This window comes from Narcine bancroftii, chromosome 2 (assembly GCF_036971445.1).
Source record: "Narcine bancroftii isolate sNarBan1 chromosome 2, sNarBan1.hap1, whole genome shotgun sequence".
Classification (NCBI taxonomy): domain Eukaryota; kingdom Metazoa; phylum Chordata; class Chondrichthyes; order Torpediniformes; family Narcinidae; genus Narcine; species Narcine bancroftii.
The window spans coordinates 309307781-309325498 of record NC_091470.1 but is presented as its reverse complement, the minus strand read 5'-3'; the positions used below and the strand labels follow the sequence as shown (position 1 = coordinate 309325498).

At 40.6% G+C, this 17718-nt stretch overlaps 1 protein-coding gene across 7 annotated transcripts in view; it reads left to right on the top strand.

Annotated features, from left to right (window-relative positions):
- LOC138755508 (putative Polycomb group protein ASXL3) overlaps window positions 1-17718 on the top strand; it is a 360016-nt gene that overhangs the window by 197350 nt on the left and 144948 nt on the right. The window lies entirely within an intron of this gene.

Here is a 17718-nt window from a genome sequence, read left to right as displayed (position 1 = left end):
TATGTTTCATAGAACTATGAAAGTCACAGTAGTTTTAATCACTGTTTTTTTCCACGTATAAATTATCAAACCAAAATTCAAACTAACGCGGTATTTATTGTAATCAAGGGCATTGATTGTGAATTTTTGCTCATCTAGCTGTTACCATCCAAGCATTCAAAGCAGGCCATCTGGTCACTTTCATGAAGAGGAAAGAAAATTCAAGGAGACTGAATCAGAAAGTATAAATTAAAATAGTAAACAAAATTCGGTAAAAGGAATTTAGAAGATCGATTAAGATCACAAAAATTAAAATATAAATTTACAAAGAAAATACTCAACAATTATTGAAAGTTGAAAGAAGAATCTGTATACCAGTAAAGTATTAATTTTCAGTGAAAGGGAGGATGCTTGACAGTTAAAAAGATATGCAATACTAAAAGATTGGAATTTTGGTGCATTGGTTGACATGTTGAAATTTTTTAAAAATTGCTGGAGGAATATCGTCATGTGGCAGTGGAATGAGGTAAGGCAACATGAACAAAAAGGCCCAAAAGCAATATGTTGGAGATACGAGATACTGGAAGTATTCAGCAAATCAGTCAGCATCTGTGGACATAGAAATAGTAAGTGCCTCAGCTCAATGTATTCATCATCAGAAACCTCCATCAGATATGACAAAAGAAATTTAAACATTATGTTTCTCTTCACAGAGATTGTCCAACCTCTGAAATAATTCCCAACATTTCTATGAGAGAGATTTCTAAGTAGTTAAAGTTCTCAAAGATGTTAGGACAGGTTGATAAGGCTCATAGAAATGGACATGTAATGCCTCACATAAATAAAATATGAGGAATAAAGCTGTGTTATTTCTTTATAAAAGTGTGATTATGTTTCAGCTGGTGCTTCGTTGCTAAACTAATTGTGCAATTACAGCAGATGATCTATGAAGATGAATTCACTGGCCTTTATCAGTTAGTGAGATCAGTGAACTACTTGATAGATCCACAGCTATCTGCTTATGCTGCCTTTTGAGCATGTCTTGACAAATTCTTGCCCTCCCCCCTACTTATCATTCCATCTCCCCCAGCACTACTTCTGAAAATCATGAACCTGTGTTGTACCATTTTTCAAAGATCCCCAAGTCAGAATAAATTTTTGAGAAATAGAGTTAATATTTCAGATCCATGGCATTTTATCATCCGATAGGCATTCATTGATTTAAAACATTAACTATCTTTTTATGCAGAATGTTTCTTGACTTGATGAATAGTTCCAATAATTCTTGTATTTATTTAAAATTTCTTGTATCTGTTTTCTGATTTTTGATAACTTGTGTAGTGCCTGCAAAACATACATGTGGATCAAATTTCCCTTCCCCTAGCTGATACTCTTCATTTTCAGTTCACTAACTAGATGTGCAATCATATTTAGTTGGCAACACAAAGTCTCATCGTATGCCTGAATTACTACAAGGGAACCTTTACTTGTTTTATAAACTCTGCCTTTTTCAGGACAAGCAAATTTCAGTCCCTATTTCTATCATGGCATCAAAGCAAGGCAGACAGCAACAGCTAATCTCTTTTACCGCTGCTCTAACTTCTCCTGTATTTCCAAGCAAAGGACAAATCCTTTAATCCAAAATCTATTTGGGGAGGCTCATTCAGAAAGTTATGAGGCACATATAAAGAACAAGTTGAACAATACTGGGATAAATAGACAACCTTGTATCATCTGACCAAGATAGTAAGTCATCAGAGGAAAGTATTTGCCCTGCCTTATGTTCATGGGATATCCAGATGATTTGTTTGGATTTCGTTGGGCAGTCTAGCTTACGCACAATAAACCAAATGCATTGATGAAGTGAATTAAACTGTATGTGGGTCCATATTCTGCCCTGTATCTTTCATCTTTCCTTTGCCTGCTGTTTGAAAAATATCATGTCTCTAGTGCTTCAGCCTATGCTCCATACACTGCCAACAAGTCAACTATAATTTCAGAATTTATTAGACAATTCATGACGCAGAAGTAGGAATAGTTGGGCTAAATAGTTCTATTCCTCAGATCATCCACGGTTATTCTATGTACCCTTGGTCAACTTCTTGAAATGAATTGTATAAGACCTTCAGTCTTTCTCCTTCAGTTGATAAGGTAAAAAAAATCTATTGCTAGCAAAAATGGATTCCAAGCAGTATGGCAGTCAATCAGTCAGTCAAGCAGTTTAAATGGTGTTTGGAACAAAGAAGAAATGCCTCAATAGATTTGGTGCTGTCACCCTATTAAAAATGCAGGAAAAAGATATGGGTTCTTGCACAAGTAATTATTATAATTAGAATTGTTATAAGAGATATTAACACACACTTTCACATCCTCATTCAGTGTAGTTCAGCTTTTATTTTTAGTGCACGAAAATCCAAGGTGCATCTGGAAGTGAAGGAGTCATTGACTGCGGTCAGATTATTGAACATCTGATTTTAATTTCTGGGCCTGAGAGGATTGACAACGATTTTCGGTGCCATTTTCATTCACATGGCATAGAGTCAACTTGTTTATTGCAGCTTCCAACAATACAGCTTCAGTAGTCTATATCTCATCATAAAAGGTTTAGAGAACCATCTCAATAAAAATGAGCAGTTAATCTCTTTGCAGTTGCAGTCTTATAGAGGAAGATATTCTTGGAAAAGAAAAGCAAAATTTCTTGGTGAGCCTCATATACTTTCTAGTTTCTTGTTGCTTAAGATTTGTGCAGCAACCTCAGACTTGCCACGTTCCTGTGTAATCTAGGATTTGTTTTAAATACCAATTAATTTTCCCAAATGAATGTACCATTCAAATTACGATTGATATCCATCTCATTCAAATACTTGTAGAGTTTGGAAATCTGCTATTAACTCAAATGATTACTCCTTACAGTAATGTCTACACTACTAGCAGTGCTCTTGCTTCAATACATCCTTTGATGAATTGTCCATCATAATCTATAACATTTTCAGAACTTTTATTAAATATGGCACAGTGCACTTTGAAACAAATTGTCATTGTGTGGTATTCAAGTTATTTTTCAGTTAGTTGCTTTCAGATTATTTTATGCTCCACAGTTTTTTATTAACTTGATGATTGCCAAGGCCATATTACTTTTTGTACCATTAACCAATACATTTTCATCAACAAAAATGTTTTGACTGTACCATTTTACATTCATCTCTACTTTTGAAATTGTATGTCCTGGCAATCACTTTCTGAGGCAATCAGTGAATCATCCCATTTTTCCACTTCTTCTGTCTGACCATGAACATTTGTAACTTCTTGCCTTTTATTCTTTCTATTGATTTTCTTTCCTCATAAGTTTCATCCAAACGGTTCATTTTTTCTCTTGCAGTAAACACCAATTATACTTGAAATCACTATTATCTCACTACAGACACAAATAATTGAATAACTCCAATCAAGATATGAAATTAAATTTTGGCAGCAAAATAACCAAAACAGGAACTAATGGAACCCTATTTTAGTTTTTGATCAAGCCCCTTTTAAGAAAAGAATATCACCTTACATTTGTCTTGTCTTTCACAATTAGCAGTAGCTCATAATGGTGATCAATTAAGTCTAAGGGTGTGATAGAATTATTAAAAAAGGCCTATTGAATTAGCCTTCTAGATTTTTTTAACGTCAGCACAAAATATACAATGTATTGGTGCCTGCAGGCTTTTAATGGGGCCACTTACTAAATCAAGTAAGAGGTAATGATACAAACAATCCACATTGAAGGAAGTCAACTCTCAACTAATGCCGGCATCTGGTATGAAAATGTACCAAATGTCATATCCATGGTACACCTAATTCTTAAATGTATACTTATATTTATATACTGGTACTCACAGGAAAGACAGGAAAGTATGAGGAACAAGTCTGAAGCTTTGAACTGGGGAGATGGATTCAAGTTTGAAATTTTAAAATCTTGATAAGGGTCCCGACCTGAAACATTGATTTTTCTCAAATGTTGATTTTTTTCCAAGGATGCGCCATAATCCTCTGAGTTCTTCCGGCTACTCGTAACTTGCTTGAAATTTTTAATTTATTGTCATGAATGTGCAGCATTATTGTGCATTACAGGTGCAAAACTGCTATAAATTATATTTCTGTAAATAGACTATATTTTATAAATTAATTAATTAATGCGAAAGAAGAGAAGAAGTGAGGCAATGTCTATGATTCATTGTCCATTCATTGTCCCCCAAAATTCCAAAATTGAAGGTTGAAATGTTTATTAACTAGTGAAATTAAATATTACAAGCTACTATACACAGTTTTAGTTTTAGTTTATATTTTATTTTTTAAATTTTAATGCTGTAGCACAATAGAAGTCTCTTCTGGCCCATTAACCTTCAAAGCCGTATGTTTTGGAACATGGGATGAGTGCACCATAGCATCCGAGAAAACCCACACAGGACACAGGGAGAATGTACAAATTCCTTGTAGACAGTGCCAGATTTGAACTCGGGTCACTGGCGCTGTAATAGCGTGTGCTAACCGCTAATCTTATATCAATTAACCAAATATCGATTTTTGTCATTCTCTTTCTTTATTGGTCTTACTTTTCCTCAGCAGGTAAACTGATGAAAGAGTAATAGGTGAACTGGGATTCATTGGTTGGGTGTTGTGCTGACAGCTGCCCCCGGCTCCACTCCCATCAGCTCACATATAACCCTGCTTTTCCGCTTAAACCCCGAACCCTTCTGAAGACTATGAAACCCTACCCTTGGATATCAGCTACTTTACTCCCTCCAGTCATGAGAGCTTTTATTTATGCTACAATTTTATTAGGGGTAAAACACAGGATTCTGTTAACACCATGGTTAAGTGAAAAAAAAAAACACAAATGCTGAAGAAACTCAGCAGGTCAAACAGTGCCTTTATATATCATCACCAACATTTCAGGCTGGAGCCCTTTATCAAGGTGTGGGGGTACATGAGAGATGTCCAAACAAAAAAGGGGGAAAGGGGTATGTGGGGTGGTGAGGGTGGGAGATGATAGGTGGAGATGATAGGATGCTGCAGGAGGGGGGAGAGGAGTCTAGGCTAGGTAAAGAGAGAAAGGAAGTATGAACTGGAATAAGTAGTTAAAGGGGAGAGGGAAGGGTGGAAAAAAGGCAAGCTGATTAGTGGAATGCAGTGAACTTAATGTTCATGCCTGGGGTTGGAGAGTGCCCAGACGAAAAGTGAGGTTTGTTCCTTCAATCTGCGGGTAGTCAGGGTGGGGTAATGTTGAAGGCCATAGACAGACATGCGAGTTTGAGACTGTGACTCAGAATTGAAATGGTTAGCTATGGGGAGGTCGTTTTTGTTGCGGACAGAGGAGGTGTTAGGTGAAGCGATCTCCTAATCTGCGACTGGTCTCTCCGATGTATTATTAGCTTATTTCCTAAACGATGGAAGCACTACTCAAGCTAGGTATGCTACTGATAGATCCTCTGTCCCCCGACGTGGCTGAGGAATTCACATTAGTGGCTAGACTGCTTCCAGGCCTACCTGAATTCGATAAGACATATCTTCCACACCGATGAGCTCAGGAGGTCCACACTCATTTCGAGGGTAGAAAAAAAAGTGTATGCATTCATCAGGAACTGCACTACAAATGACGCTGCCATCGAGGCGTTGAAGGCTATGTACCTGAAATTGCAAAATGAAGTCCTAACGAGGCACTGACTCGCTCTATGTCACCAGCTGCCAGGAGAGACCATCAATGACTACCTGCTGGATCTGTGGACGCTTGCCAAGAAGGGCAGGTACAAAGTGGCTACAGGCCGCGTTCACGAGGAAGAACAGATCCGGGACACTGTAGACGCAGGGGTCCACTCGAGGTACATGAGACAGCAACTGTGTGAGTCAGGAAAGGAGGACTTGGCTAGCCATGTAGAACTGACCAAATCGTTGGAACAGGCCAAGCTCAAGAATGAAAACCTTGAAACCAATGAGCTCTCTCACTCAAGTGACCCCTTCCAAGGACCGACTGTTCCCACTACCCCTGCCCTAACGGCTGCCGCTTCCCATGCTAAAGAGTGCTTTTTCTGCGGCAAGAGCCAGCACCCCAGATCTTGTTGCCTGGCAAAAGACAGTGTGTTCCAGCTGTGGCAAGAAAGGGCATTGGGCAAGGGCTTGCCATACCAGGGGAAGCCCAGGGAAGTCCGTACCCTCCACCAGTCCCGGATCCGATTCCAGCCCGAAACCATCTGCCCCGAATTCTCCCGAACCCACTTGCTGCACTACACGCCGATGGAGGGTGGGAGTGAGGAAACAGCGCAAAAAGGCTCAGTGGCCATCTTGCTACGACCCAAATTCAAACTCAGCACCATCATCATCAGATGAGGAAGGAGGGCGGCCATATTGTTGCGCCATGAGTTCAACACCATCTTACCCACACAGGGCAACCCAGGACATTGGGGGCCACTCGAGTGAGGAGCACGGAGTCTCCAGGGACCTAGCCACGATGGTCCTAGATCAGGACAGACCTCACTAGCTCAGCAACTCCATAGTGACTGTGAAGGTAAATGGACATTCCACTAAATGCCTAATCGACACAGGCTCTAATGAAAGCTTCATAAACCCACGGTCTGTGCAAAAATACAACCTAAAGATGTATCCTTCCAATCATCGCATATTCCTTACATCTCATTCGCATTCTACATGTGTTCAACAACATTGTTTAGTACATCCTGTTGTTTGAAGTGAGTGGGGGGGGGGGGGGAATTCTGTAAATTTCGCTTATATATACTTGATGAATTGTGTTCTCCAGTCTTGTCGAGTCTGGACTTCCAGTGTCACCTTAAAAAAGTGACCTTGGTGTATTCTGGTCCCTTTCCCCCATAATGGTTCAGAACAGAGGGCTCCTAAAATCAGAACCCAAATACAGCCTCTCCACACTGAATATTGACCCTCCTCTTCTCTTCACAAACCTGTCCTCAGACTGCAAACCTATTGCTACCAAGAGGAGGAGGTACAGTACAGCAGACTGAGATTTTATAAAGTCTGAGACACAACGTCTGCTCGATGAAGGTGTCATCAAACCTAGCACCTGCCTGTGGAGACCGGAAGTGATAGTGGTAAAAGGGGAAAACTAGTCCAGGCTGTAATTGATCATAGCCAAACTATTAATCAGTGCACACTCCTGGACACATATCTCTCCCTTGAATTTCAGACACGGTGAATGATATTGCACAATATCAGGTCTACTCGACCATCAACGTGAAAGCTGCCTATCATCACCTGCCAATCCGTTCCGAGGACCATCCGTATACGGCATTTGAAGCTAACGGTTGTCTCTATCAATTCCAGAGGGTCGCTTTCGGTATTACTAATGGGGGTTCTATCTTCCAGAGGCTACCTTCCCCGACCTCGATAATGTTATCATCTGTGGCCACACCTTGGAAGACCATGACACTAACCTCCAGAATTTTCTCCACGTGGCGAAAACCCTGAACCTCACTTATAACTCTAGCATTTGTGTGTTCAGGACTAAATGTCTGGCTATCCTTGGTGGAGATTGGCCCCGATCCCGATAGGATGCGCCCCCTGTTAGAGCTCCCCATTTCCAGGACCACAAAGGCTGCTGTACTGTGCCTGGGCATATTACGGTGATAAAGTTCGCCCTCTATAAAAGCCACTAATTTTCCCCCCTTGGCTGAAGCCCAAACGGCTTTTAACTACCTAAAGAACCACATTGTGAAAGCTACCATGCATGCTGTGAACAAGAATGTACCTTTCCAAGTGGAAAGCGATGCTTCGGATGTAGCCCTGGCCGCCACCCCCAACCAGGCGGGCAGGCCAGTTGCATTTTTCTCTCGGATATTACAAGGCCATGAGCTCCGGAACCCCTCTGTGGAAAAGGAGGCTCAAGCCATTGTAGAAGCCACGAGATACTGGAGACATTACCTGGTAGTAGAAGATTTATGCTCCTCACTGACCAGCACTCAGTCGCATTCATGTTCCGTAATGTCAAGACGGGAAAAATCAAGAATGACATGATTGCTAAGTGGAGGATCGAGCTGTCCACCTACAATTATGTCATTGCCTATCAGCCAGGAGGTCTTAGTGACCCTCCAGATGCCTTATCCAGAAGCTGTGCCTCTGCACACACCTGCCAACTGTGGTCACCCGCATGGCTCATTTTGTCAAGGCGTGCAATCTGCCCTACTCCATGGAAGACGTCAAGGAAATAACCAAATCTTCTACCGCCCCACAAAGATGCACCTGTTGAAGTCATCCAGGCCCTTAGAACGACTCAGTGTTGATTTTAAGAGACCTATCCCCTTCACGAATGGGAACACCTTCTTCCTCTCTATCATTGATGAGTACTCCCGCTTCCTGTTCACCATTCCATGTCTAGACACATCCACTTCATCAGTCTTAATGGCCCTAGACTCCCTTTTCATCCTTTTCGGGTATCCCAGTTATATTCATAGCAACTGGGGCTCATCCATTATGAGTGATGAGCTACATCAGTACCTGCTGGTGAGGGGAATCACATCCACCAGGACTACTATCTACAACCCCTGGGTGAATGGGCAGGTTGAAAAGGAGAACGCCACTGTCTGGAAGGCTGTCAAGCTGACCCTGAAGTCAAAAAGCCTTCCAGACTCAAGCTGGCAGGAAGTCCTCCCTGTGATGCTCCATTCCATCCAGTCACTACTATGTACTGCGACCAATGCTAGTCCTCATGAGCTCCTGTTCACTTTTGAAAGAAGGTTGGTATTGGGAACTACACTTCTAACCTGGCTCACCACTCCTGGACCAGTCCTTCTCAGGAAGCACTTTCCCTGGTGGAAAGGGTGAAACTGCTCCACACCAATCCTACATATGCCTATGTGGAGAACCCGAATGCCGAGGAAGACACCGTCTCCATCAGGGACCTGGCACCCGCCAGAACAGAGGGTCCTTTGCCTCAGGTGCCCTGCGAGCCATGGAGCTCATTCTCGCCGCCCCCATTCAGGGCCTCAGGGGATCAGGTTCAGGAGGAAAGAGCATTCCCCTCCACCTTTGAGCCGGAGACCCCGCCTGCCTCTCCTCCCTCACAAGGGGACAAGGATACTCAAGGAGTCCAAGGCCCCCCTGGAACTAAGGCACTCCACCAGGATTTCTAGACCCTCCCAGACCGCTTAAATCTCTAAATTTGTAAATAACTGTATATTTTTCAACCATTTTTTTTTTTGAACCCATGTTCTCTGTCTTCATTCACAGACCCTAAATTCTACAGGAAGGGGTGAATGCAGTGGACTGAGATTCACTAATCATGTTGTGCTGATGGCTGACCCTGCCTCCTGGCTCCGCTCCCATCTGCTCACATATATCGATGGTTTCCCGTCTAAACCCAGAACCCTTTTGAAGACTACTGTGAAACCCTACCTTTAGTTATAAGCTAATAAAAGTGTTTGTTCTCCTTCCAGTCGTGAGAGCTTTTATTTCCGCTACCACCCTGTAATGTTAATTTTATTTCTCTTTCCACAGATGCTTCCTGACCTGCTGAATATTTTTTGCATGTTCCATTTTTATTTTAAATTTTCAGCATTTGAGTTTTTTGACCTCTAACTAACTGAATGCTGGGGCACATTTAAATAACCAAATTAGTTATGTTCAGTAATGCGAATTTGATTATATTTTAATGTGCTGCCAAGCAGCATTTTATGACTCAGTGAGAAGCAATGGTGTGTGTAGAGTATGGCAAGGTGCCAAACACAGTGTCATTTCATATCAATGAAATGTCAGCTATAACTCTACAGGACATATAAGGAACCCTATAATTTGTACACAGTAGCAGATGTATTCAAACTTGAAGGCATTTACTGAAGCATCTTTCTGCTTCTGCTTCCAAGAAATAAAGAAGAGATTTCAGGCTTCATGCAAAGTAACATTCAAAACTGGGTTTCTTCCATGGTTCTTGTCATTTTAACCAGACTTGCTGGAAGATCTTATAGAATCCTGTACATTTTGACATGCTTATTTATTGGCCTTCATATCTCATTTATATATCATATCATAATAATATCATATTATTTCTTAATAATTTAAACGAAGATTTTTGCACACCCAGTCTTTTTAGGACATTATACGCAAGGTATTCTTACTCCCTGCCCTGCCTGGAAATCCCTCATGATACTCCACAAGGAGATCTCATATCTAAAGTATTCACTGCTGTAAGTAGAATTCTGGAGACTGCAATATCAAAAGAATATCTTCATCAATGCCATTTTTCTCAGCAACTGATATCTGTCTTGGTGTGAAGTAGAAAATCACAAGGTATACTCTTTAATAAGAGAGGAAGAACCTAAGGATTTCCCAATTGCATCATCTGCTCCAAGAAATTGAGGGATGATTGGAAAGAAAATATTAGAAGGAAGACTAGATGTGAGCAGATGGTCATCTTCAGCAATCTCTGAGTCTTTGCTAAGCCGCTGCCTCTGCAACAGCTTCAGTCTGCAATTGCTGGCAGCGGTAGTGTAACACCCTTTCCTTGCAATGTGTTTGTGTGATGTGCCTGCCTTGATTAAAGATGTAAATTAGGAGATAGGTGTGTGAATATTACAACGGTGTAAAGGTATTGGATATTTTAATCAGATGATCAGTGGAGAAGAAATGTGGAAATGCAGAGCAGAGCTGGAATGGAATTTACTGTTGTATTCATTAACATGACACTAGGTGTGAAGTTATTAAACATTTTTTGGTGCTGCATCCAGTCCACACTTGGATGAGAATGTAAGGGACATGATTGGTAAGTGTTCAAGTGACACAAAAATTGGTGGATCATAGATTATGATAGTTGGGACATAGATCTGGTGCAGCAGTGGCAGATATAATTTAATCCAGACAATTGCAAGATAATGGACATTGACAAGTGTACCACAGAGAGCATCCTGGCTGGTTGCATCACTGACTGGTCCAGAGGTGCCAGCTCTTTGGACAAGAAAAAACTCCAGAGGGTTGTTAACTCAGCCCGCAACCTCATGGGCACCAGACTTTACTCCATTGAGGACACCTCCAAGAGGTGGTGTCTTAAGAAAGCAGCCTCTATCCTCAAGAACCCCTACCACCCAGGCCATGTCTCTTCACTCTGCTACCATCGGGAAAAATATAGAGAAGCCTTAAGATGAGCACTCAGTGGCACAAGGACAGCTATTTTTCCACTGCCGTCAGATTCCTGAAAGAACAATGAGCCAAAGACACTATTTTTGTTTATTGTTGTAAGGTAGCTTATATGAATGTTTCCACTGTGAGGCTGCGGCAAAACAATAAATTTTGTGACTTGTTCATGACAATAAATTCTGATTCCGATTCAGATTGTGAATTCTGTTGGGACACATAGAGTAAGGGGAGAGCAAAGGCAGATGGAATTCAATCCTCATAAGTATGAAAATGCATTTCAGGAAATATTATAAGGATAGAAATACAGTGCCCTCCATAATGTTTGGGGTGAAGGCACTTTTTTCCTTTATTTACCCCTGCAACACAGTTTTAAATTTATAGTCAAACACTTCACGAGATTAAAGTGCACAGTCAAGTAATATTGTTATGGAAACTATCACAGCTGAACTTAGGAAGGACTCAGCAGAGGGCTCGTCTACTGCAGCTATATAGGTGGAGCTGAAGAACAGGAAATGTATGACCATACTAATGAGAATTGGAGGTGCAAATCTTTAGAGAGATACCAGACAGCTGCAGGAATATAAGATTTTAACTTTCCACATATTGATTGGGACTCCCATACCGTAAAAAGGCTGGTTGGCTTGGAGTTTGTCAAATATGTTCAGGCAAGTTTTCTAAATTGAGATATTAGAGATATCAACTAGAGAGAGTGCATTTCTATTGTGGAATAAGACAGCAGATGACAATGTGTAGGGGAACATTTTGGGTTCAGTGATCATAATGCCATTAGTTTCAAGTTAATTATGGAGAAGGATAGGTCTAGGCCTTGGGTTGAGATACTAAATTGGGGAAAAGCTAATTTTGAAGAAATAAGAAAGGATCTAGAATGCATGGATTGGGATAAATTGTTTTTTGGCAAGGATATGCAAGGTTAGTGGAGGACCTTCAAAGATGAAATTTTGAGAGTACACAGTTTATATGTTCCTGTCAGAATCAAAGGCAAGGTTAGAAGGCGTATGGAACCTTGGATTTTGAGGGATATTGGGGATCTGGTTTGGAAGAAGTGAGAGGTGTATAAAAGGTATAGAGAACATGGAGCAAATGAGGTACTTGAGGAGTATTAAAAATGCAAGAAAAACCTCAAGAAATAAATCAAGAAGGCTAAAAGAAGACATGAGGTTGCTTTGACAGACAATGTGAAGGATAATCCTAAGGGTTTCTACAGGTATATTAGGAGCAAAAGGATAATAAGGGACAAAATTGGTCACCTTGAAGATCAGAGGGGTCGGCTTTTTATGGAGCCAGAAGAGATGGGAGAGGTCTAAAATATTTATTTATCATCTGTATTCATTCAGGAAAAGGGCACCAAGTCGTTAGAAATTAGGAAAACAAGCAGTGAGGTCATGGAACCTATACAGATAAAAGCAGTGGTTGTCAACCTTTATCTTTCCATTCACATACCACTTTAAGTATTCCCTCCCTATACCATAGGTGCTCTGTTATTAGTAAGGGATTACTTAAGGTGGTATGTGGGTGGAAAGAAAAAGTTTGAAAACCATTGTTTTAATCGTAGCTAATTGATTTGTTATGTGCACGGTTTCATAACTCCAAAGGAAATGGGCCAATGACAATTTTTCACAAGCAAAATATTTCAGTAACAATTGGGTCTAGAGCAGTGATTCTCAAACTTCTCTTCCCACTCACATACCACCTTAAGCAATCCCTTACTGATCACAAAGCACCGATGGCATAGGGATTACTTAAAGTGGTACGTGAGATGAAAGAAAAAGGTTGAGAACCACTGTCTTAAAGCAAATAAATGTGAATAAATCCCCAGGACCTGACAAAATTGCAGGGGCTCTGGCAGAAATATTTTAAATGATCTTAGCCACTGGCGAGGTGCTGGAGGATTGGAGGGTAGCTCAAGTTCTGTTGTTTAAAAAAGGCTCTAAAAGTAAGGCTGGAAATTAGAGGCCTGTGAGCCAGATGTCAGTAGTTAGGTAAATTATTGGAAGGTCTTCTAATATATGGAATATACATTTATTTGGATTGCCAGAAAATGATTAGACATAGTCAATATGGCTTTGTGCATGGTAGGTCATGTTTAACTAATCTTATAGAGTGTTTCGAAGAAGTTACCAGAAAAGGTGAGGAAGGAAATGCTGTGGATGTTGTCTACTTTTATAAGGCATTTGACAAAGTCCTTCATAGGAGGTGAAGTAGTGAACTGGATTTGATAGTAGCTGGACAGGAGAAGCCAGAGATAGTGGTGGATGATTGCTTTTCAGACTGGTGGTCTGTGACTTGTGGTGTGCCTCAGGGATCAGTGATGGAACCATTGTTGTTTGTGATATATATCACTGATATGGATGATAATGTGGTAAATTGGATCAGCAAGTTTGCAGATGATGCTAAGATTGGAGATGTTGTGGACAGCAAAGAAGGTTTTCAAAGCTTGCAGCGGGATCTGGACCAGCTCAAAAAATGGAATGAAAAATGTCAGATGGAATTTAATGCAGACACGTGTGAGGTGTTGCATTTTTGGAAGGACACAGCAAGAAAGGACATACATGATAAATGGTAGGGCACTAAGGAGTGCGGTAGGACAGACAGATTTGGGAATACAGATACAAAATTCCATGAAAGTGGTGTCACAGATGCATAGGATATGCATTTGGTATATTGTCCTTCATAAATCAAAGTATTGAGTGCATGAGTTGTGATGTTATGGTTAAAGTTCTATAAGACATCGGTGAGGCCAAATTTGGAGTATTGTGTGCATTTTTGGTCACCTAACTATAGGAAAGATATCAATAAGCTAGAAAGTGTGCAGAGAAGATTTACTAGGATGTTGCCTTGACATCACGAACTGAGTAACAGGGAAAGGTTAAACAGGTACGGACTTTATTCCTTTGAGCAAAAAAGTATGAGGGGAGATTTAAAATTATGAGGGGGATAGACAGAGTAAATGTAGATAAGCTTTTTCCACTGAGGGTAGGTGAGATACAAACTAGAGGTCATGGGTTAAGAGTGAAAGGAGAAAAGTTTTGGGCGAACATAAGGGGAATCGTCTTCATATAGAGACTGGTCGGGGTATGGAACAAGCTTCCAGCTGAAGTGGTGAATGTGGGCTCAATTTTAACATTTTAAAGGAATCTGGACAGTTAGATGGATGTGGAGGTATGGAGGTCTATCAATTGGGACAGGTCAGTGAGACTGGGCAAAAAAAATTGGTTTTACACAGACTAGAAGACCCAAAGGGGCCTGTTTCTATGTTCTATATTTTATTCAAGGTTTGGATCTTGGGCAGTTTCTTTACGCCTCCACACTTAGCTCTTGACATCACTTTTATACAGGTTAATCTTGGTCTCATTTGTCCACAGAACCTTTTCTAGAATTTTCCAGATTGTTTTAAATATTAGTGGTTGGTATCTTGCAGTGTAACCTCTGTATTTCTGTTCATGAAGTCTTCTGCGGACATTAGTTATCCACACTTGCCTCCTAAAGAGTATTTCTGATCTGTCTGACAGGCATTTGAGGATTTGTCTTCATTATTAAAAATTAAATTAAAAAATTTTAAATGTAGACATACAGCATGGTAACAGGCCATTTCAGTCCACGAGTCCATGCTGCTCAATTTCCACCTAATTAATCTATACCCCCACTATGTTTCGAATGGTGGGAGGAAACCAGAGGCCCCCAGGGAAAACCTATGCAGACATGGGGAGAACATACAAACTCCTTACAGACAGCGCGGAATTCAAACCACAGACCCATTCGCTGCTGCTTTAAAGGCGTTGTACTAACCACAATGCCAACTGTGCATGAGAATTCTTCTCTCATCAGCAGTGGAGGTCTTCCTTAGCCTAACAGTGTCTTTGTAAATACTCAACTCACCATTTCGCTCTTTCTTCTTAATGATGTTCCAAACAGTTGATTTTCGTAATCCTCGGGTTTGGGAGAGGTCTCTTCCCATTTAAATCTTGTTTTTCAGCCTCATATGGCTTCTTTGACTGTCTTTTGCTCAGCTCTGATCCTCATGTTGAAAAATGGCAACTACATTCTCCAAAGGTAATCAAAAGCTGAGAAGCAAGCCTAGTTCTCATACCTGCAATTAAACATACCTGAGTAATCACAAACACCTATGAAGCAGTGGCATAGCTAGTGGGGTGGTGCAGGGGGAATGACTGAACATTTTCAAAAGTGGCGCCATTCCCCTGGCCCAACACTGTCGCTGCCTACCACCTGCCCTATCACCGCCACCACCATCCCCACCCCCCGCGGTCCAACGCCACCAAAAAACAGGGCAGCCCGCCATTCAACCATTGACTCACCATCTGGTACATGTAGTGTTGCCTTTTTTATGTGCTCACTCCCCCTAACTTTAGAAGCTGGCTACGCCCCTGCTGTGAAGTCAAATGTTGCAAACATTCTGATGCTATGAAATAAAGGGATTAAGTATAAAAAGTATTGTAATTTCTACATGATCAAAACAAAATCTATACAAATAATTCTGAATAAAATCTGGAATGTGCACTTCAAATATGAATTGTTTGATTATAAATTTAAAACTGTGGAGCACAGGGGCAAATAAAGGAAAAAAGTGTCTTTGTCCCAAACATTTTGGAGGACACTGTATGTCATAAATGTAAGGCCCCTAGAAGTAATTAAGAACAAGAGATCCTGAACAAAGACACAAGTATTGGAAGTCAGTCAACTAGTGTGGAAAGAGAAACTAGTTGATGTTTTAGATCAGTGACCCTTGGAACACAATAATAGTTCTACAAAAGAACCTAGATGTACAAGTCCAGGAATCCCTCAAGGTTGGAAAGGCAGCACACAAGATTCAATGGCTTGTCTATAAAAGTTAAGAGCAGTGAGGTCTTGGTGCAACTTTATAATAAACTGGCCAGGCCTGCAGTATTGTATACATTCAAGCCAGCTCACCATGGGATGAGCATGACTACATTGGCTCTTGGTGCAGTGAAGATAACCGGATGTTGTCTGGAGATCAAATGTTTCAGTTATGAGGAGAGACTAGATTTGCTTGGTTTGTTTTCCTTAAAGTAGAGGAGCCAAGAGGAGACCTAACAGAGGTGTACAAAATTATGTGAGAAATAGTGAGAGAGTGGCAAATGATTTGCCATGCTAGAGATGTATGTAAGGGCATAGATTCAGGAGTAAGATGTCTAGAATGAATCTGAGGAAGAATTTTTTTTTTCATCCAGATGGCAGTTGCTGTGTCTTAGAATGGAGACAGGAATGCCCACAACATTTAAGAATCACCAAAACATGCATCGGATTTCAAATGTATTTCATGCTCGAAAGCAGTGTGTTGTTGGCCTTTTGTTTAACATTTTAATGCTGTCTCCTAGCAACATCTTTGAGCCAAGGTTATAGCTGGTTTCTTGGTTTGTTAGAAAGATAACATTTTCAGTTTAGTTTCTTTTGTTCTGTGAAATGGAGGAACCAGAGAAATATTCCGACATTTCCTATTGACCATCTAACGATATGTTAATGGCTTGTAACAAGCTTTAGCAACTTATAATAACATTAACAATGTTTAATATCATTTCATAAACATTGGAAAGCTCAACTAGACTTTAGTACAAATTTGCTTGAACGAGCTATAGACAACAATAACATTCTTTGATCCTCCAAGCGACTATAAAGGAAACTAGTCGCTACAATTAAGTCAATAGGAAGTTGGAAATTGGATTTGGAATTTGAATTGGATTGATTTGGCTTTGTTTAGAACATTTCAAACTCATGGAGGCACAATTGTCAACAGTATCATCAAGGCCATTGGAAGCAGTAAGCTTTACTTGAGGATTCCTTCTATGTATTTATTTCAAGTTAGAACACAGTTTGGAGAAATGACCGCTTGTTCTTTGAGGACTGTTTTGGTTTTGAAGTTATTGTTGATGTTTGATACCTGAGTGCAATGGTCAACTGAAGCTGCTGCCCCTGAGGAGCGACGTATTGAGGAGATGAGGGTCAAGAAACCTAAAGAAGAATTACAGCATCAGGACTTTGATACAAATGGAAACAGAACTGCTCTTCAAAGAAGACTGAAAGAGGCAAGAGGAGCAGATAAGGGTTTGGCTGATAGGAATAGAAACCCCACAGAATTACAGCAAAAATCATCAAAAGAATATAAGATCAGCCACATAAAAATGGCTGAAGATGTGACACAAATAATGAGGTGGAGGATGGGAAATTCAAATTGGAGACAAAGTCAGATAGTAAAGCAATATCTGTTACACTAGATGATAATCTTCCATGTGATAGTGCATCAAATACTTGAAGCAGGAGAAGTAAAAGAAGTTCTCGAGCAAGCTCAAGAGCTTCCCATACTTCAAGAGCTGCATCTGCACATTTAAAGGTTCAGGCTGACATGGCCACTCTTGAAGCAGAACAAAAATTGCTTCAAAATAAGTTAAGATAAGAAGAGCACGGGGAGCAGCTAACGACAAAGGAGCAGCTTCAGAGGGAGGAGGAACAGAGAAAGGAGCAGCTAAGAAAGAAAAAGGAGCAGCTACAGAGAGAAGAGGAACAGAGAAAGGAGCAGCCATGGAAAGAAGAGGAGCAGCTAGAGATGGAAAA